This window comes from Taeniopygia guttata, chromosome 7 (genome assembly GCF_048771995.1).
Source record: "Taeniopygia guttata chromosome 7, bTaeGut7.mat, whole genome shotgun sequence".
Taxonomy (NCBI): domain Eukaryota; kingdom Metazoa; phylum Chordata; class Aves; order Passeriformes; family Estrildidae; genus Taeniopygia; species Taeniopygia guttata.
The window spans coordinates 34,690,921-34,705,162 of NC_133032.1; the positions used below are offsets into that span (position 1 = coordinate 34,690,921).

Genomic DNA, 14,242 nt, shown 5'->3' on the forward strand with positions numbered 1-14,242 from the left:
GGGCTACAAAAAGTGATACACCACCTCACAAGCAGATGTTCAGTCAGTTAAAGAGGGTGAATATTTCATTTTTTCTCTGCAGCAAGCAGGGTGGGATTCAAGTAGACTTTTGGAGTGTGTTTGTCCCATTGGAAGTGAACAATTCGTGACAAATTCGACTTTAAGTTGTACATTGCTGCTGGTGCCTGAAGCCACTCACAATTGCCACTTCTCAAGGCACTGCTGGCTGTGTTTTCCTGAGCATTTTCACCCATGGGTGTCACCACCATTTTATACAGGATAACAGTATTTTTTTTTTTCATTGTAAGTTCTCCAGCTGTTGGATTTTTTTTTTTTTTTTTTTTTTTTTTGCAAAGCATTTCAAGTCTCTAGAGCCCAAAATAAAACCCTTCCCTTTTCCCATCCTATAAATCAAAGAACTGGTGAACAGAAAACTCCAGTGATGAATCATTGCTACCATCATCAAAGCTACCAACTGTAGCTTTTATGATCAAGTGGAGTTATATTTTTATGTAGCTGCACGTACCTTTGCATGTAAAGGAAAAGAAAAATGCAGTTTTTCACAGGAGATGTCATTTACACATTTTATTAGTGGCCATAACGTAAATAAAGGTAATCCCTGGAACCTGCCCCTTGCTTCATTCTCTGGCCCACAAGCAGAAAAGGCAGAGAAAAAAAGTTAATAAAACATGATGGCTTTCAGTGCCAATTTTAGCACTCCAGAGCCTGAGATTATGGGAGGCACATCTGCAAAGGATAACACTGAAAATGAGAGACTCAGGTGATGTGCTTTGGAGGCTGGAGGGCACCACAAAGATCAGCCCTATTTCCAGCTCTGAGAATGAATATGGAATTGCCAAGGTATTTACACAAGGGCTTCATGTGTTATTTCAAGTCAGCTACTACATTCTGGCGTGTAAAAAGTTAACCTGGCTCTTCCCTGGCTGCCCAAGGGAGAAAAGAGCAAAAGGAGAGCAAAACAAATAAACATATCTTTCTACCTTTTCTTCTTCGTAGAATCTTTTTCTAAATCTGTTGATTATTTCAGAGCACAGTCCAACTGTGCCCAGGGCTTGGCTTAGGACAGTGAATACAGTTTTGGTGTGGATCACTGCTTCTTTCAAATGTTACGTTGAGATATTCTCTCCATGTAGTACAGAAAACTGCGAGCATAATGTAGCTTCTCACAATTTCTTCAGCCAAAAGCTCAGGAGATGGAAGCAACTCCAGTCACTCTTGGCTCATTCCAGCTTTGGCAGAGAACCTCATTATTTCCTCCTTAATGAGCTATAAAGCTGCACCCATGAAGGGTTAAGTAGGAAAAGCACCTACATCCAAATTATTAAGTTAATTAACAAATTCATCACCTTAGCCTTTAATTGTGGCTATTTTTTACATCTCAGATTGATTTTTTGCAAGATTAGGACTACTTGGAAATAAATTTTTTCAGTGTGACAGCGTGCCGCTAAGACTACTCCAACATGGTTATCTCTGTATTTTACATAAGTAAAATCAAGGTTTACAGCTAACAGTTCTAAATAACTATTTGCAATAAATTTTTCAGACACAAATATTGTCAAATACCTTTAATTATGTATATATCTTCATTATATTCTATTTATTAAACATTGAATAAATATTTAATAAATAGAATATAATGTCATATTTTGTCATATATAATCTGTCATTAATCTTTAGCCAGGATTAGATGTTCTCTCTTGCTTGACTTGGTAGCACAACTTCTCCGAGGATGCTCAGACTGCAAACAGACTTTTTCTCCACTGAAAGAAGTACTCTCAGCATTTCTAGAAAATTCCATCACACTGGGAGTTGGAACAGCCATTACAAGAAATGCAGAGTTTAAAAAAATCACCCTTTTTTCCCCTGAAAAGTGATACTAAAACAAAAACAGGGTGCAAACATCTTGTCTACAATATTTTGTATTATTGCTACTGGACTTGTGCCTAGAACATGGTACTGCTTACATGGTTTTGATAGATACATCCTCATGTGTGAAGACACACACTGAATACATTTATGGAACATCACTGAAACAAATTTAGGGCTTAATTATCTTCTTGTTATTCCAGCAAAAGATTAAGCATACCCAAAGTTAAAGACGAAATTGGAATAGCCAAGAAAGCACAAGAAGAAAAAATAAAAAAAGGAGAATATAATTTATTTATTTACTGAGTTTTAATAAAAGCCATTAAATACCTGAATATCAGAAAAAGCAAAAAATCTGAATAGATGATTACTGGGAAATTAAAGGAGCAGTTAAAGAGGGAATGAGTTAGAATGGTTGCAGCATAATTAAATTCTTCATGAAGAAAACAGAAGTTGAAATTTAAATCGGGAGAGAATTTGTAGCAACAGCAACATTTAAATTTGCACACTTCACCTTCACTTTTTCTAACAATCAAAATATAATAAATGTACTCAAATTTAGAAAAAAAAAAAGTCTTGCTTTATTCTTCAAAGTCTATTAGCATTATTTATTTATTTATTTATTTATTTGCCCTGTTTGGACATGCCTTTTTCGATATCTCCCAAGTTTTTAATTTTGCTCCATGCTCCTCATTGTCCTTCCCTCCACCACACTGCCAAACGTTCTCCATTCTGAACACCTTCAATTATTCTCCAAAAAGCAGCATTTTCTACTTCTCCCAAACTTCTTCACTGCTCTCAGTCCAGCATACAGAATAAAGGACATCAGAAACAAAAAGCTTTTCTTTTTCATGAATTTAATCAGATTTTTTTTTTTCCTGTGTGTTTGTGGCAGTGGCATTTCAGAGCGATGAGGAGACAGCAATTCCCATTTCCTGACACAGCTTTTTCACAGTCCTTCCACACATCAGACTCAGAAGGAGAAGGACAAATCCAGCAGCCTTCAATGGTTAAATGTCAGTTCACAAGCAGCTGTGGTGGTTTCTTTAATGTGGTGTTAGTAGCTGTTGTACATGTATTTATTTTAACATGAGACAGAAAATTGGTTCTGTGGTTGAAAAGAAAAAGTTGCTGGTTTGCTACTCCAGTTTTGGTGCTACTTTGCTTTTTCAGCTCTGTCATTTTTCCCTTTCCTAAACTGATCCATTTTCAGAAGCATCATTCCTCTTAACCAGGAATCACCTGGTAAGAGACCCTCATTTGCAGAGAATTCAGGAGATCACAAGAGGAATCTGCATTAGGCACTGTGGTGAGTGCATTCTTTTTCTTTTTTTTTTTTTTTTCACAAGAATTTTTTTATAGAGGAGCACAGAGGAAAAAAGAGAAAGCAATTTCTATTTTTACTCCTTGTTTTTCCCATGTAAAGTGTGTTTAGAGCATTGTTTACCTAAAGTAATTAATTAAATTCTAGTAAGAATCATTTAAGCCTAATAACCAATCCAATCCACCTGTATCTAGACTCTCAAGAGAAAGTCAAAAATTGTGAGTTAGATATAGTAATTTTAAAAAGTATGTAGTTTTTAATATCTCCTTTAAATAATATATTCATGTATTATTGTATAGTTATAACAAAAAAATCATTGAACCTTCCAAAGTCAAACATCATCATTTCCTCCCACCAAATTTACCTACACTTACAATAAGGCACAAATCCACAGAGGGCTGTTTTCTTCTTTCTACAATTAACCTCATTGTGGCATAGCATGGCTTTTATAGTTTTAATAGCACAACTTAAAGTAATACTTAAAATATCTGGAGAAAATTCTCCACCTGTGTCCCACAAAGCCACCCCTGATCCAAAGTGATGCCATTATTATCCTCCTCCATACCCCAGAGGTAACTCCAGATCTGTGGGGCAGCACACAGGGCTGCAGCCTGTGAAAGCAGCAGTTCCAACTTTAATGAGATGAATGTTGAATTTACATAAATCCAGCCATACATATTTAACACACAGCTCCAGAACTCCTTCCCAAGCCTCAGTGTCTCGTGCAAAGTCAGCCTGGTGTAGCCTGCAACATCCAAGGAATCCTGAGGCAGAGCACAACCCAGAAAAGTCTGTATCCTCATAGTCACATCCAGTTGCAAGTGATGTCCCTTAAGTGGCTGATGAATGGACATTATTATAAAGATGTCTACAAGACAAGTCTATTGGAGGATCCTGAATAAAATAAAGACTTCAAATACCATTAAAGTTAATGAATTAGGTCAAGGCAGGTAATTTATCACCTGTCTGAATTGGAATCCAATCTGTGGCATCCTTTAAAAAAAGACACATTCAAATGAGGTGGTGTTCTCAGGGAAGTTCATAGTGAAGATAATCATAATTTAAATGAGAAAATGCCTGCATAGTTGTTTTTTTTTTTTGCAAAGCCTGACAAGGAATTCTGTGCAAAAGCAGCGTGGCAAGCAAAAGCAAATTTCCTCAAATTAATTTGACCTTGATGAAAGCCACATATTTTTATCAATCAGACTTAACAAATATTGACTTTAGGCATTAACTGAAGATATACATAAACATTCAGGCCGTTGAAACAGTTGTCAAGTTCATTTTCCTTCTGAAATCACAGTTTGCTGCTGAAGATCAAACTGAACTTAACCTCTTGAGAAAACCTGCGGTGCCTCATCAAGCAAGAGTCGCATGGACTGGTCTTCTCTGTCTGTCAGCTGCTAAAAAAGATGTGCCACCCATGCAGGCTGAAAGCTGGAGCCAGAGTGCTGGCTAGGATGCACACAGATATGACACTTGGCACAACGAGAGCCACACTGGGCCCTGTGCCACAGCCCGTCCTTGTTCAGCACCAGCAGCTGGAGGCTGTGAGGACACTTCTGCTTGTGAGTCCCCTCCACCACGAGATTTCACTTCCATGGGAGGGCCAGCAAAGCAGCTCGCTCCAAGGAGCATGATTTATGGGTCACCAAGCAGAGAACTTGCCTAAGAAAAGGCTAGCACACAGTCGCTGCTTAATTTTGTACAGATCTGAAAGATGAAAAAAGCATTTTAATGGTACTTTGTATTCTCTGCTCTTCTTTGAGGAGGGAGGGGAGAGAGCAGCTGGTGTACAATGGTGCTGTCTTCTTTCCAGTCACTCTAACTGAATCTGAATGAAGAATCAGCCCTCACCCTGGGAGAAACAAGATTCCCAACACGTCTCACAGTGCTGGGTAATCATGGAGCAGGTACAAGGTCTGTCCTGTCAGGCAGGGCACGAGCTCCGGGCTGAGGCTGCAGGAAACACTCCCTGCTCAAGAGCACCAACAGCTCTTCCCTCCTCCGAGCCCAAAACCTTCTCTGAATGTTGAAATCTGTGGGTATTGATGATTCTGAGATTGTAGAAAGTCTCTGTCTTTCAGCCCCGCTGCCAAAGAAGCCATAATTGGTCTGTGCTGGTTTCAAGGTTGTTTATTCTGTTTATCTCTAACATGTTCTGCTGCCCTGCCGCAGCTCTGTCCTGCAGGGCAGCGTGTGGGGCTCTGCCCTCAGTGGGATGTTACAAACATTAAATACCACAAACTACCTGTGCTGGATTTACAATAACGTGCCAATATCTGTCACCTACGTTGGACAGTGTGTCCCCAGCCTAAACCAACAGAAAAATGCCAACACCACAGTGAAACATGGAGGGCATGAAGAAGGAGAAAAAGGACAAGACACACCCAATTTCCTCCATCTTGTCCCCTTTGAACCCCTAATCTAGAATCCTAAAATTTTACTTTTGCACCCGTGCCACACTTAATTATTACTTATATCAACCACTCAGAGCTTGTAATTCATCCTGTAAGATTGAAAACTCCTCTCCATGGACAGAGATCACAGACAGTGTCTCTGGGGGCTCTGTCCAGGGGGGTTCCTGACCCCTGCCAGGGTCCCAGACCTGCCAGGGCAGCCAGAGGGAAGCCCTGGATTCCCACATCTGAACTGTCAGGTTTCCTGGGAGAAGGCAAGAGCAGGAACCACAGCAGCAGCCAAGCATTTGCAAACATTCCATAAGTTGAGCACGAGACTGGACTTGAGTACAAACAGGTTTTTTCTGCACCACAGTATTCAGGCATCTATTCTGTGTCATATCCAGCCTTCACCAAAGAAACACCTTGAGGCATTTCATGGCTATGTTGACATTTCAGTTATGCTGCATTTAAACAGATTTTGTTGTGCTGAGTCTTATGGCTTGCTAAGATATTTCCCCTTCTAAATATAGAGTAATAGAGTTATTTACTAAGGTAAATTCTGACAGAGAACATACCAAGGAAGCAGCAAAGAAGAAAGTCATAGTATTTGCCTCCCCTTTTTAAAAATTCTCTCTGTCTCTCCATTTTTCATCTGTTCCATGACTGGAGGCTGTGCACAGGGAGCACTGCAAAGACAGAAGCAGAGCTCCATAAGGAATCTTCAGAACAGATTTCACATGAGGAATAGTAAAAGAAAGTTTCTTTCCTCCTAGAACTGGCTGCAAAATGAGCTGGAGATCAGCCTACCTGCTGGAGTGGCCAAAAAGGGTCCAGGCCAACATAAGAAATCTGTGAACAACCTGGGAATGAAAAGCTGTAAGTAACTCAGGGAGCCACTCAGCCAACCAAGTACGCCAATACCTTTCCCTCAAATATTCCTGAAGCTTACAGGAAGCAATAGAAGCAAAGAACTGGCAGATAAAAATTGCCTCCATAATTTAGCAGCCTGTCTGTAATGACTGACTTCTCCACGAGCCCTGGAAACGTCAAAGGCTCCGCCAGCAGAGTTTGGAGAGCTCCCTTAAACGCTCATGCACAGCGAGCCCCTGGAACCCGCGGCTGCCTGAACCACGGAGCAGCCTCACACTCTTTGAAGAAAGAAGAAAAACTAAGAGTCAGTTAAGTTCCATCACTGTCTCCTCTTCCACCTATTCCTGGCTCAGGAAAGTGACAGTTGGTTAATTCCAGACTAGCTAGGTATAAAGATTTTTTTGGGTTTTTGATTTTTTTCTTTCCCCAGCACAGGCTGTGCCTCTCTGCTGCCTTAGCTGTTCTGCAAGTGACAAATGGTACAGAGCCTGAATATTTCCCTACATGTATATTTAAGATTTGTACTAACTGCTGTTTATCCAGCGAAAGTAATGGCTTTGAATCCTGATGAAAATTATAGCAGATTCAGGCCAAGTTTTTACAGAATCTGGTTTTATGAGAAAGAATAAAACAAGTGTGCAGAGCTCTTCAGCAAGTTATACTGCTCACTTTTTTTCATGTGCCTAGAAATATTTGAGGCAGTGTGAAGGTGATCTCTGGAGGATATATCCAATACCCACTGTTACCCTTACAATCCCATGCTGAAACATCATTGCCAAAAATAGCCTCCTAAAGGTGACACTTCTATAAAAGATGTCACAAGTTGCAGCAAGAGGCTCAGGAATATATAAGTTATCTTTACAGTGCTACTGCACATGCATTTCATGCATTTTCCATTTCCTATTTGATATCCCTTCTCCTATTTTACAGGATGTTTTTAGGTTTGGAGCTTATTTCCAATACATGCAGTTATGCATGGGGTTTGCTTGAAAAACCTCATTATTATATGAATGTGACTATGTCTGCAGAACAGTGGGTTTGTGCCAAAAAAGGAATCTGGAAGCCAAAGAGCAAGTAACCACTTTGTACATTTACAAGGCAAAGAAAGCAGCTATTAAAAAAAAGAAAAAAAAAAAGAAAAAAATAAGAAAAAAACCCCAAAACAAACCAAAACCAAAAATCCCCCATAACTTAATAAAAGAAGCAAAAATAAAACCATTCCACACACACCTTCAAAAGAAACAAGTAATGAACAAGTAATTGTGCGAAGATTTTCATCTGTGTGTTCACTTTTTAAAAGCATCAACACCATCACACAGTTTTTTACTGTAGTATTTCCCAAAAACTCACTTTTCTCTACAGGGACCACTTATTTTTGCATTGCCTTGTCCTTCTCAGCACGGCTGAGGCTTCAGACCTGATTCAGATTTTGAGGAATAATATCTGTCTACCAGTAAAATCCAATGGAATATTTACATAGAAAATGCTTATTATTATTCAGGTAACATAAAGGCTGTTGTGGGACCTAGAAGTGATGCTAATTTTAGGTCATATTTCCAACTGCAGTGAGCAGCTTCTTTTATTTTATATTTTATTCCACTTTCACTTGCTCTACTTGTCACTGCAGTAGGTGATTCAGGTACAGGATGCAGATGAGCTGCAGGATATTAGCTGCTGGTATAAGAAATATTTCTACAGTTTTACTACAATGCTTCAGACTCATTTCACATGCACAACCATTACGATAAAATACGAGGGGAAAAACAACCCTGAATGGTTAAATTAATAAAAAAGGAATTGTGTAAATGAGGTAGTGTGAGCATATCCCACCTCCTACCCTCTTTGCAGGGAGAGAAATACAAATTTTTAATAGTTTTTAGTACAGCTAAAATGAAAACTAGCACTTTTTTTAAAGCTTGAAAAATTAGTCAAGAAATAGAAATTTTAACTTTCCTTCAAACACAATTTGCTCCATTATTCAAACAAAACTATGATCCTACTAGAAGTCTGCCTCAATCAAAATTGTTGTGGCTTTTTTTTTTTTTTTTTTTCTTGAGATAGGAAGCATTTATTAAAAAAAAAAGAAGAGACAACATCAAATGATGTAAGTTTGTTATATCAAATGATGTAACAGCTACACTGATGTATGTTTAGGGTGGTTAATAGAGGCTACCTTTGGGGAAAAAACCCAAATTTACAACCTAAGGATGTGAATCCTACAAGTAGGATTCATACACATCCTCTTTATCCTGATAAATAAAATGAAAGATGATCAAGTGTTTTTTGTTTTGTTTTTTTTTTTCTGACATGGCTGGTTTGCAAACCAGATGTGCAGATTGTTCTGAGGGGATGCAGGCAGTGCAGTGACAGAGGGAAAACATCCCACTGATTGTGCAAGTGGATATATCTTTATACTCTGCTGAAATGCCATGGTATTAAAACCATACCTGCTCACTCTGAGGTCAGACTGCTTTTATATGAGGTTCATGTGCTTTAAAACCTGGGGGTGGATGTGATCAGTTATCCCCTGTCCCAAAATGAACACAGGAGAATTCTACCACTTTCCCTTCATCAGGATCCTGGAAGGACACGTAAGGTTTGGGCTCCCACAATATTTTCCTGAAAAGGCACACATTCCTACAGTTCTCTCCTCTTGGCAGAGCAATTCTTGTCTTCAAAAAGCACAGCAAGTCTTGTGACTGCTACACAGGCATGGAAATAGAGGCTAAAGAATTACATGTTCTTTACTACTACCTCTAAATACGTCTACACTGCATTGCTACTACCATCTGTGACTGCACTGTTGTGATCCACCCAGTAAGGAAGGAGGACTTGGCTGACCTCTGGGTTTTACCCTAAAATATTTAAACAAATTGTTAATTAGCATAGTAATTTTGGTCCTAGGAGTAAGGAAAAAAATGAAAAGGAAAGTAAATTTCCTTGCAAGAATGAGCTAAAGTATCAAGCAGAGATGTGCCAAAATTCACACTTCACCTTTTAAAAGCAAACCCAGGTCTTTATTCCAATATAAATGAGAAAAAAAATGGGATTATACTTGGATGAAAGGAGTGGTAAAAAGACTCCCAATTAAAATCATACCAGCAAAATCCAGCAATGCATCTACCAGTAAGAAATCCAATTGTTCTGCAGCCCCTGGTTGCCTACCAGGCTCAGCTGTAAGAAAAATACAACTACATCCAAACTATTTCCAAAAATTCGTATGGAGAACTTCTAAGGGACCCACATTACTTTTCCTAACTTTTTACAATGTATCATGTTCTCTGAAGTGCCTTTATTAGTGCATTCAGGGTTTTAATAAATTGAGAGACTATCCAAGATCAGAGATCTACTTCCTTTCAAGCAGCACCTCCAAAAACCCTTCCAACATTCAGAAGTTCAAACCGAATGCTGAGTATCACAGTGTGCTCTTCCTGACCTGAATATTTCAAATTCGGTTTTCTAATGAAAATCTCCCATCAAACACTTTTTTTTTTTTTTTTTTTATTGACAATGGTGCTCTCATTGGAACAAAGAGAACGACACCTCGAGAATAAGAAATGTGTATCTGCAACCCCTCCATATTTTACCGGTGACAAAAGTTCTCTGACTTCATGCTTCCTCCATACAAAAAAAAGCCTACAGGGAAAGCTGTGCCATTAAAATCATAGGAGAATCAAGAGTGCACTAAGAGCCCATTATTGCTGCTAATGAGGCTGATACCGCTGCGTCGAGTTGCTCTTTGGCGGCTGCTGCTCCACAATTGAGGCAGCCTGATGGACTCAGAGCCGATTGTCAAACACCCAGAAGGCGGCACAGGGAGGTCACGGGTCTGTGCAGCAGCAGACACGTGGGGAAAGCCAGGAGAAGGAAGATTGTTTGGAAAATGGGGAGTATGCAAATGTCTTGTCTTTACCGTAGCAGTCTGACAGAGGAAAGCTCTGCTGTTAAACCCCAGGATGGCTCCTGTGCTCCACCCAGGTCTCTGCAGCCTATTCCAGCCTCCCTCAGCCACTGCAGTGGAGCAGGAGGATGACTTAAAGGAGCTTTCAGTGTGCCACCACTTCCCATGAAGATCCTGGCACAGCCCTATCCACATCCACCCAACCTCTGCAGCTCCCAGCTTGGCGTAAAACCGCGCGGTATAAAACACCACAACCATAACTCCACATTTTCTGATGGCACCATTTGTTACGGGGTGGGTGTCTGCTGCCTGTTTTATCTTCTGCAGATGGAAAATCTGTGGTCGCTCTTGAAAACGTTTCGGAGAAATTCAAGGAACTCGCTCCCAACTGCCAGGGTAGAGCAGCTCCCATAAATTCCTGCGTGGTGACACAAGGACAGCGGTGCTCGGTGAGGGGAAGCAGGGCTCTCACAAGCAGCAGGGGACTGGCTGTGCTCACAAACAGCACACACAAAGCAAATCAACCAGCAGAAGCACAACCACGTGGGGAAGGACACGCTGAGCTCAGTATTCCTGTTTGCACTGGAGGAGTAAGACAGAACAAGTTTGGCTGTGCCAGGCAGGTCAGTTGTTGATGTCTCGGGGTTCAGATACTTGAGGTCACCCCGAGATCACAAAGAGTCTTTGCTTCCTAGCCCGACGCAGCCAAACAAGGAGTCTGGACTGCTTCGGATCACGTTCTCAAGGTTGTTTATTTTTTCTTATTTATAGCATTCTTTCTCTGACCTCTGGCTAGCAAGGAGGCTGTGGCATTCTGCTCTGCCCTCTCAGGTGGTGTTTAACTTTTATATAAAAAGTTATGTATAGTCTGTTTACAGCAATGTGCCAATATCTAACATCTATGATGGACAGTTTGTCTCTACCTTAAACCAATAGAAAAGTGTCACCATCACACCAAGATATGGAGGAAGAGAAGAAGTAGAAGAAGGCCAGGACATGCCCAAATTCCTTCGTCTTGTACCCCTGAATAACATTCTAAAAATCCCCAAATTCTACTTTTTCACCATGTGTCAATTCACCTATTACACTACTCAAACCCTTGTGGCTTGTAATTCCTCATAGAGAATTGGCAGTTTTTCCCACGGGCTAAAATCAAAGCCACAGGTGTTTTTTGACTCCATGCCAAGGTCTGTGAGACCCCTTCCAAGGTCTCGAGACAGCCAGGGCAGCCAGAGGGATGACCTGGACTCCAACAGTCAATGAACTAATAAAATGGATTATTGTATCATACATACTACAAAAAATATTTAAACTATTTAAACCCAAAGCATGACTCAAAACTGGAAAAAAGAATCCATAAATGTCTAAGTCCATATTTAAGATACTGATGTTTCCCATGATTCCAGAAATCACTTCACCTCCACTTTTATTTTCCACAATTAATGGACCTATAGACATTTATAGGCAATTATTTATTAGCTAAGGTTACAATTTATTCCATATTTAAAGGAATTGCCTTCATATTAAATTATTTCATTTCATTCTTTGGAAACAGAGACAGCAAATATAAAAGATTGATGTTGATAAAAATCTGTGGAAAAGCAACTGAAAACTGGAAAAAAACAACTAGTAGAACACCAAAAATCCCAAGTTAAGAGACCTGGTAAGGTGACAATTACAGCTGAAAAATAAAAAAGCTAATGTATTTCCACGATCTCCTATCTCTTGCAAGAATTACTGTATCCCTCGATACAATCTCTTTTTTTCTTGCTTTAATGAAATGCCATTCAAAAGCCCTTCAATAAGAACAACTGGCAGCAGCTGCAATATTCTTTAGATTTTTAAAAAGAGATGAGATGACCTGATTGAAAAATGCTGGTCAGTAACAATAGCTTTGTCCCATCTTTCTCTTTTTACTTTTTTTCCCCCAAAGGAGAAAAGTGCTCCCTGACTGAGAAGAGTGGGCACAAAGTGTGTTCTCCTAATCACTCAGAGGTAACAGGTCCCAGCTGAGCTCTACCAGGCAACAAGCTTTCTATTTTCTTTCAAAGAAAGGGAGGTAGACCTCATTTAGAGAATTTAGAAGTTGGATGATTTTTTTATTCCCTCTTGTGAATAGAAATGGCTGCAAAATATTCTGACTAATGCTGCAGTGGCTCTTCAGAGCCATATTGGGTTTACTGGGCAAAAAAGAAGAACTTGGTGCCTCTTCTGCAGGAAAGAATGTGAGGACATCCAGGGGCTCCATCCAGGGGCTCTTCTCAAATTGGTCACTACTCCTAATTCTACAGTCATTATTAATAAACCTGAATTTTGATCGATTTAGAGTTGTTTCTAATGAATCATCAATTTTTCTTTCAGAACAGATGTGAGCTGTAGTTCTATCCCTGTTTCAAATACTCTAATCTGTAAGGAAAAAAAAAAAAAAAAAGCCAATGGATTATTTGGGCTGGATTCCCTTGATCCTGACAAGGAATGACACAGAACACAGAGCCTGGGGTTAATTTGGATTTCATAATTTAATGACTGGGCCTGTCAATCAGAGAGGAAATGTGTTAATAAAATCAACTCAAGTGCTAGGGGGGATTAGGACTCCTTTCTCTGTGTGGGACTGCGGTGGCCAAAGGTTATCATGGAGAATATTAAAACCAGGAGATGCTGATAAAACAGCTTAGCATGTTCAGCAGCTGCTGCACAAACACAATAATCATTTCCACACTGAGCACAGAATCAATACAGAGAATTACCTCCAAACGCCTCCCAGTTTGTTCTCAATGTCACCAGGGAAGGTCTCAGAAATGCCAGAGTCACCGTCCAGCCCCTCTCCCACTCCCTGCCCTCACCAACACCATTTTCTGTCTCTGAAAACTCTGTTTGCCATCCTGCTCTCCTTCAGCTGCACTTCTTCATCTGCCCTGACCCATCCTCTCCATCCACAGTTGGAACACAAGCAGAATTATTTAGTTCTCAGGCTGCTCCATCACAAAAAAGGAGACACAAATTTTGTCCAGAAGACTTTCAAAAAAACTTAGTCAAGTCTCTTCTAACTCACAGACACACCCCTTAAAATTAATAAAGAAAATCTGTGGCCAGTTTCTACTCCTTTCTCCTGTGCAATTTTTTTTCCTTTCGAAAGTTTTCTTTCCAGTAAATAACTTGAATTTTTTCTTAACATTTTAAGCTTCAGTGCTTTGCACTTACTAACAAAACTTCTGTGTCTGCTTGTGATTTTGTCTGAGTCTTTAATTTTTGAGTATCTTTGAGTACCATATCTTCTTAGCTCTTTACGAATTTATTTTATGTATTTTTATGTACTTTGTCAAATGAATGTGCTGCACTTAACAATTCTACAATTCTCAATGTTCTATGCATCCCAAAGCAAAGCATCAAGAGCCAACAAGTCAAGCAAATAAGAACAGTAATTACAGAATTAATCTACTTTTACTTTTGATTTGAAGTAAACTAAAGCAAAATTAATGTGGTAAAGAATTCCAGCGGAGTGTTGGATTAGCAAATTCTAGTTAAGTAAGTTAAAGAAATAAGAAAATGAGACAATAAAACAGAATGAGTAATTGAGTGGAAAACCACTGGGTATCTACAAAAATAAAAGAAATGGAGAGGGTTAAAGTACCTGGGCAGGGATAATTTGCTTATATCTAACACTTTGCTAGCAGAACTATTATAATCCATATTTCATCCTTAAGGAAAAAATAACACCAAACCTCTCACCCATTCCATGCTATGCTGCAATATTTAATTGCCAACTCTAAACTGTTTGCAACAACTCATTCCTTAAGATCAGAGGTAATAAATAAATAAATAAATAAAACCCCAAAGCTATTGTATCAGCCGGCATGA

At 39.5% G+C, this 14,242-nt stretch overlaps 1 protein-coding gene across 3 annotated transcripts in view; it reads right to left on the reverse strand.

The window, feature by feature from the left end:
- Nucleotides 1-14,242, reverse strand: part of LRP1B (LDL receptor related protein 1B) — a 630,666-nt gene that overhangs the window by 309,456 nt on the left and 306,968 nt on the right. The gene's annotated exons all lie outside the window — the stretch shown is intronic.